The sequence below is a fragment of the Salmo trutta genome, chromosome 12 (assembly GCF_901001165.1).
Source record: "Salmo trutta chromosome 12, fSalTru1.1, whole genome shotgun sequence".
Taxonomy (NCBI): domain Eukaryota; kingdom Metazoa; phylum Chordata; class Actinopteri; order Salmoniformes; family Salmonidae; genus Salmo; species Salmo trutta.
The window spans coordinates 31,815,736-31,823,004 of NC_042968.1; the positions used below are offsets into that span (position 1 = coordinate 31,815,736).

At 38.2% G+C, this 7,269-nt stretch overlaps 1 long non-coding RNA gene across 1 annotated transcript; it reads left to right on the forward strand.

Moving 5' to 3' along the window:
* Nucleotides 1-67: 67 nt before the first annotated feature.
* Nucleotides 68-3,995, forward strand: LOC115203355 (uncharacterized). Its single transcript, XR_003880153.1, has 2 exons — nt 68-2,102; nt 3,387-3,995. It is a non-coding gene; the product is annotated as an uncharacterized LOC115203355 (long non-coding RNA).
* The last annotated feature ends 3,274 nt before the right edge of the window (nt 3,996-7,269 follow it).

The window sequence follows — 7,269 nt, forward strand, 5'->3', positions numbered from 1 at the left end:
CGATATGTGCATTCACGTCAGTCTCCAATAACACCAGAAAAAGTCGCTAGATTTGTTGCTAGTCGCTTTTTTGAAAATGTGTTACTAGAGGGGTCTGAATACTCGCTAAATATAGCGACAAAGTCGCTAAGTTGGCAACACTGCTGTGACAGTATGAGTGAAGTTTGTTGAAAAAGTGGACTCTTGCCCTTTGGCTGATCCATTTGTGGTTTCACGGTGTGTGTGGAAAAAAATAGTTTGGTCATGTGGAATCGGTGAGGGTAACCAGAAGTGGTCTAGTGATAAGTGTGTTTATGTTGGGTAGAGGGAGAATGCGCTCGGAGTAAAACGAATGGTGGCAAGAAAAGTTCATTGTTTCGTTCTCAAGAAAAGGGCACCAATGAAAGGAGTGAGAACTTGGGTAGCAGTAAATATAAAAGTTGACCAGCTGAGGGATAAGTTTTCCGGTGTATCTGATGCTAGTCATTTGATGCGACAAGAGTGGGGAAACAGAAGAGATATTGTCTCATCTTTAGAGTTTTGATGAAGAGTCTTAGCCCGACAAAGTGAAGTTAGGAAATGTTATCCTGTATGTGCCGAATACATTACGATGTTAGACGTGTCAAGCTTATGGGCATGTGGCAGCAGTGTGTAGGAGGGAGGGTCCAAGGTGTGAGAAATGTTCAGAAGGGCATGAGACAAAGGAATGTGTCGTATTGGGGAATGTGTTAATTGTAGGGGTGCCCATGGAGCTGGGGATCAGAAATGTCCCTTGCGAGAGGCAGGTTGAGGTTTCCAAGGTTAGAGTAGTGCAGAAGTTGTCATATGCTGAGGCAATGAAGAGAGTAGAGGAAGGTGGGTTAAGGGGGAGGAGTGGTGAGAGTAGTAGAGACATTCCAGTACAGAGTAAGATTGGATTTTTAACATTTATATTAATGGCTACCAATTATACTGCAGGGATGGACCGGAAGTCTCGGAAAATTGAGTTTGTGGTGGCAGCTGCAGAGAGGTATTTGGGTGTGCGACACTTGACATCAGAGGAGTTACAGGATGTGTTAAGTGGCGATGTCCCATCCTTTCAGGATGATGGCATGAGGTAGGAATAAATACATTTAATTAGTGAGTAGTGATAGATGGTAGGGTATTTATTTAGTACATTTTTATTTTTCAAGCAAAGTATAAGGGTGTTGTCTAGTAGGTGGCGGTAATGCAACAAATTGGATGCAAACCACCGTTAAACCTCAGAAGAAATTGTGCCTTTGCACACGTTCTGAACGTCTGTGTAGTAACAGGTACATTTCATGTATCTGAATGTACCACATTGTAGCCCCTCCCACCTCAATTTCTGTGAGTTTGACTTCCGGCCTGTTATGATTTTATTTTTATTTTACCTTTATTTAACAAGGCAAGTTAAATAAAGGTAAAATTTGTTAAGAACAAATTCTTATTTTCAATGACGGCCTAGGAACAGTAGGTTAACTGCCTTGTTCAGGGGCAGAACGACATATTTTTACCTTGTACGCACAATCATTCGAGCTTGCGACCTTTCGGTCACTAGTCCAACGCTCAAACCACTTGGCTACCTGCCGCCCCCAAAGCGATGAATCGCTTTCCCAGGGAGGGAGGAGGAGTTTCTAAATATGGATCAAATTGATAAAATTAGTAATTTATAGAATGTAAACGCTACATCAAGGCGTTGGTGAGAAAAATGTAGGGAGAAATTAAGACTACTTTTTCCACATAGCATTACAACTACAAAGTTGACGCTGGCTAGCTAGCTTATTTTCATTGAAATAGCATGGCTAGTTAGCTAGCTGGCAATAGTCTTTTGTCAAGCCTGTAATTAATGGTTGTTACGTTGTGGAACAGAGCAATAGTTCTTTGTACTTGTCATTTGGTTGAGACTAACATTAGTTTAGAAAATAATTGTTTACTTGTATATTTGTTGTGTAATTGGTTGGCTTTGTTTGTTAGCAAGCTGAGATGTATTTGCTCAAGGTAGCTAATGGTTTAGGAGAACAGGCTAGCTCCCTGCAGAATCTACACAATAGAGAATGGGGAATAAGATCTGGCTGTTGCAGTGCCCAGACGAGGTGAGCGCAAACTGCTACATAGATAAAAAGGTAAGATCTCTATATTGAGTAGCTATATTTCAAGGTTGAACCAATGCAATAGGTATTTTATTGGCTTGCTAAATGAGCTGCTTTTCCTGAAAATGTCTATCTGATAAAGTTGTTAGTTGTAGTTATTGTTCTTCTCATGCAATGTCCAGGAAATGTTACAGCCACAACATCCTAATCAAGTACTGAAGCATCTGCAGACCAGCGAGGAGGAGGAAAGCCTATAGAACAAGAATTACTAGCTAGTTATATCAGACATTTTATTGGCTTGCTAAATTAGCTGCTTTTCCTGAAAATGTCTCTGATAAAGTTAGCACCTTTTTTTTTTAAAGAGTGTATCTAGAACTTAAAAAGTTATTCAACTGACCCCATAGGATAACCTTTTGAAGAACCCTTGTTGGTTCCAGGTGGAACCCCGTCCACGGACCCAAAATGGGTCTACCTGGAACCGAAAATGATTATACTATGGGGACAGCTGAATAACCCTTTTGGAACCCTTTTTTCTAAGAGTATCTAGTTGTTGTAGCCTTCCCCGTAGCTCAGTTGGTAGAGCATGGTGTTTGCAACACCAGGGTTGTGGGTTCGATTCCCACGGGGGGCCAGCACAGAAAAAAAAATTGTATGAAATGTATGCATTCACTACTGTAAGTCGCTCTGGATAAGAGCGTCTGCTAAATGACTAAAATGTAAAATGTTGTTCTAATGCAATGTCCATGTTACAGCCACAACATGATGATCATGTAGTCAAGCACATGAAGACTAGCGAGGAGAAGAAAAGCCTGCTTTGGATGAGCAAGGAAGAACAATAACAACTAGCTATATCAGATAAACATGTTCAGGAGAAGCAGGGAGAGAGCAAGCTAGTAGTAGTAACATTATTATTTGAAACCTCACATGCGCATGTATCTGTGTTTATATTTAAGCAATAAGGCACCTCAGGGGTTTGTGGTATATGGACAATATACCATGGATAAGGGCTGTTCTTATGCTCAACGCGGAGTGCCTGGATACAGCCCTTATCCGTGGTATATTAGCCATATACCACAAACCCCCAAGGTGCCTTATTGCTATTAAACTGGTTACCAATGTAATTACAACAGTAAACAAGTAATATTGACTCATACTTGTAGTATACGGTCTGATATACCATGGCTTGCTATCTGTCTCATGTTGTACCGATCATCAACATGAACAAGACTGAATTCTGTTGAATTGGCAACTGGACTAAATTCTTGTTAGGAAGATGTTGCTGTTTAGAATGACATGTTTGACTGTTGATGTTCACAGGAATCTCTAAATGCTATGTTGAATGAGCGCCGCAGATGAAGGACAGGGAGGAAAACGGACAGCTTCTTTCTACCACACCTTCACCAAGTCATACAATGTTTGCTTCATGAACAATTGTTACATCAGAAATAAATACAGAATTATTTTAGTTTATTCTGTTTCTGTTTTGCTGGTTGTGAGTAATTTAGCAGGTCTATAGTATAATGTATTGTTTTGAAACTTTTATTAACAATCTATTCAGTCAAAACTCACTTATTTTATGTTTGCAAAAATAATGTGTTCTACTGTTACTTCTTACATACTGATACAGTCTCATTAGTTTTGAGCTAGACTATGATTTGGAAATGTCTACTGTAAATGTCTACTACCCTTAAAAATGTTATGATTGGAATTAGCACAGTTTTTTAATAGTTTGTTTCTACTGTCTGGTGAGGAAGTGGGCAATATGGATACATTGGAAGAGGAAGGGAGAATTAACAACAAATCAGAACTTGGACAATGTCAGGGAATAAATAGGTAAATGTACAGCCTATCAATGACAAAATGTATGGGTTCAGAGGTAGCTGTCATGTCTTTGGCATCATTAAAGTGAAAACTTATTTTATCAAATCAATTCTCTGTAATTATTATTACGTGATTAAACTAATCATATAAATGTAATTTACTAGGAAGTTGGGGCACCAAGGAAAATCTTCAGATTACAGTTATAATTTTCCTAATATAACTCTTCAGATATTTTAATATCGGATCAATTAGTCTTCTAATGAATTATTCTTTACCTCACGTTAGTCTCATTCCAAATGTCGTAAATTGTTGGTTATCTGCACAAACCCAGCCTTTAATATGAATCATCCATACACCAATTGTCTTTAATCATTTATTTACTAACTAAATAATCACAGAAATACACAAACAAGTAGATATGGTTACAAGGAAATGATAGGGGAGGTTCCCTAGTGGGCTAAGCCGATATGACGGCTTGGTGGACAAAGGGAAGTGGGTGTGGACTGAGAAGGGCGGGAAAGACAAAAATGTAGTCACTTCACAGTTGATAATTATATTAATTGAAATGCTAATCCTTTGCATATGAACGCTCACTCATTCGGGAATAATTACAATCAATATATATTTACGCCCAGTGTGTCGTCGTGATCTCTGTTGGAATCGTCCGTCCTGTTGGAAAGTTCATCCGAGCATCTCTGCTTCCCTGAAGTCTTTCGTGGTTAGAATGGGTACTTCAGAGTACCATTCAGAAATGTTCTTATAGAATAGTTGTTGCGGCGGTTGTCGGTCTTCGCAACTTAGGTTGACGTAATTTCTAGCTGCAGACTAGTAATTAGTATCACAGATTTGCTCTTATTCTGTCGGGAACGATAGTCTCAGAGTTTAAACATTTCCCGCCATGTAGCCAATGCTCCACGTGGTATGGTTAGGAATTCAACAACCATTACAACCTTAGCTTAGACTGAGGTTTTTGTGGTCTCTACTCAAACCTTTGCCCCCTCAGCTGACCGAGGTATGCATGGTCTGAAGAGGATTTCTTCAGGTGGGGGGTTTTATTCGTAACAGTAGAAAAGGGCTGTCCCATGATGCCAGATCATGTCTGTGCTCATGGATGCGGGCCAATGACTTGGTTAAACTTTAAAAGGAATACAATTCTCTTTCATTAAAATGTTTAACATCACCTTACATCATTTTACAAATAGTTTCATCTTTACTCATTCATTTTATACAATAATTAGACGCAAACATAACGGAGGCACCTGTATAAACAGAGTTATGGTAATGTGGCTGTATTGTTTTTCATGAGGTCACAAACATGAAACAAAACAGACCGGGTCGTAGCTGGCTTCTCCACCGACCGTTTACACATTCTCCAAAACATGGACATTGTTCAGTTCTCAAGTTCTGTGATGTAGAAGAAGTTCCTTTGTTCTACTGTGAAACTCTCTATACTGCATGGCCAGGAGGAGAGAGTCTCCTCCAGGAATTTATGACCTGAGATAACAGAATCTGGGTGTAGGAGAGGGGGATGCCACGATCTATACCTAGAAAGGGCCACGTCATGACATAACATTAAATATTTGCATGTTAAGGCTATCTTATGTACTGGACAGAGGCTAGCCAGCTATTCTCAAAACATTGGATTACCAACTTGAGCAGTGACATATCAGTTTGCAGCACATTTTCACATGGACATATAAACACTGAAGAAAAATATAAATGCATCATGTAAAGTGTTGGTTTCATGAGCTGAAATAAACGATGCCAGACAGTTTCCATACACATAAAAAGCTTATTTCTCTCAAATGTTGCACCCTGGTCCTCCCTCCACTTCCTCCTTAACAGTTTATAAATTCATTTTTTAGAAAACATTTTAATCCGGTCTTTGTGGTTTGGAAAGCATAGTGACTATTATTGATTTAATTTATTTATCAAACAAATGGAGTTTTGGAAAAGTAGGTACTTTCGTTGTATATATTTTTTTCACAGACTTAGAGCTTGATACCTCAGACGATGAAAAATGATGGATAGCTAATTCAAATAAATACCTTTATGAATTATGAAGCCTTTATGTGCTTTTTTCAATACATGAATGCTTAAAAAAAATCACAAAATGTGACGTTATCTACCAAATAAGTTGTTTTCTGAAATTATTAAAAAGCAACTACAAAAACGCAATTCCTTACCCAATAGGCTGAACAGATGTAATGAACAGGTGTAAATATGTGCCCATAACGAGCGTTCTAATCACCTGTAAATGCACACTGAACAGTTGTAATGCACAATGACAGTAAAACAGTCATTGGAATTGTTGAGGGGTGATGTCTTTCTGGTTTCATTCTACAAAATGTCCTTTAGAGTGTAGTTTGAAGCTGGTGTTCAACCCGAAAGTAAAAGTTGCAAAAACAAAACTTAAGAACGGGAAGCATAGAAATAGCATACATAGAACAGATCTACCACTTCTTAGACTTGCTTTCAAGTCGAATGATAGAAAAGTGACTTATAGATCTATGTTCATTTGGTCAAGTTGCCCAAAAAGTTACATATTGCCACTTTAATGTTCCACAAAATTATCATAAAAATATTGAAATTATGCATGTACTCTCTATTTTATCCTTCTTTACAATAAAGTAGTAAGTGTCCCACTCCCAATCAAGGTGTCCCAATTTGCCAGTATCGACTGAAGAAATGTAGTCTCAGGACATGTGTTTCAAAAAGTCATCCATCCTGTATTTAATATTTATTTATTTATTTTTTATTTTGTATAAGTTAATGGAGTTCTTAAGCTATTTAGAATGGTATCATGTTGGGGGTTAAGACATTGGGATGATTCTGTAAAGTGTTCGGAAAAGCAAATTACAGAAAGTGTCCCACTTTACCAATACTCACCCTATATCATTTACAGTTGAAGTCGGAAGTTTACATACACTTAGGTTGGAGTCATTAAAACTCATTTTTCAACTACTCCACAAATTTCTTGTTTACAAACTATAGTTTTGGCAAGTCGGTTCGGACATCTACTTGGTGCATGACGCAAGTAATTTTTCCAACAAATGTTTACAGACAGATTATTTCACTTAATTCACTGTATTACAATTCCAGTGGGTCAGAAGTTTACATACACTATGTTGACTGTGCCTTTAAACAGCTTGGAAAATTCCAGAAAATTATGTCATGGTTTTAGAAGCTTCTGATAGGCCAATTGACATCATTTGAGTCAATTGGAGGTGTACCTGTGGATGTATTTCAAGGCCTACCTTCAAACTCAGTGCCTCTTTGCTTGACATCATGGGAAAATCAGAAGAAATCAGACAAGACCTCAGAAAGAAAATTGGTTGGTTCAAAATTGATTGGTCTGGTTCATCCTTGGGAGAAATTT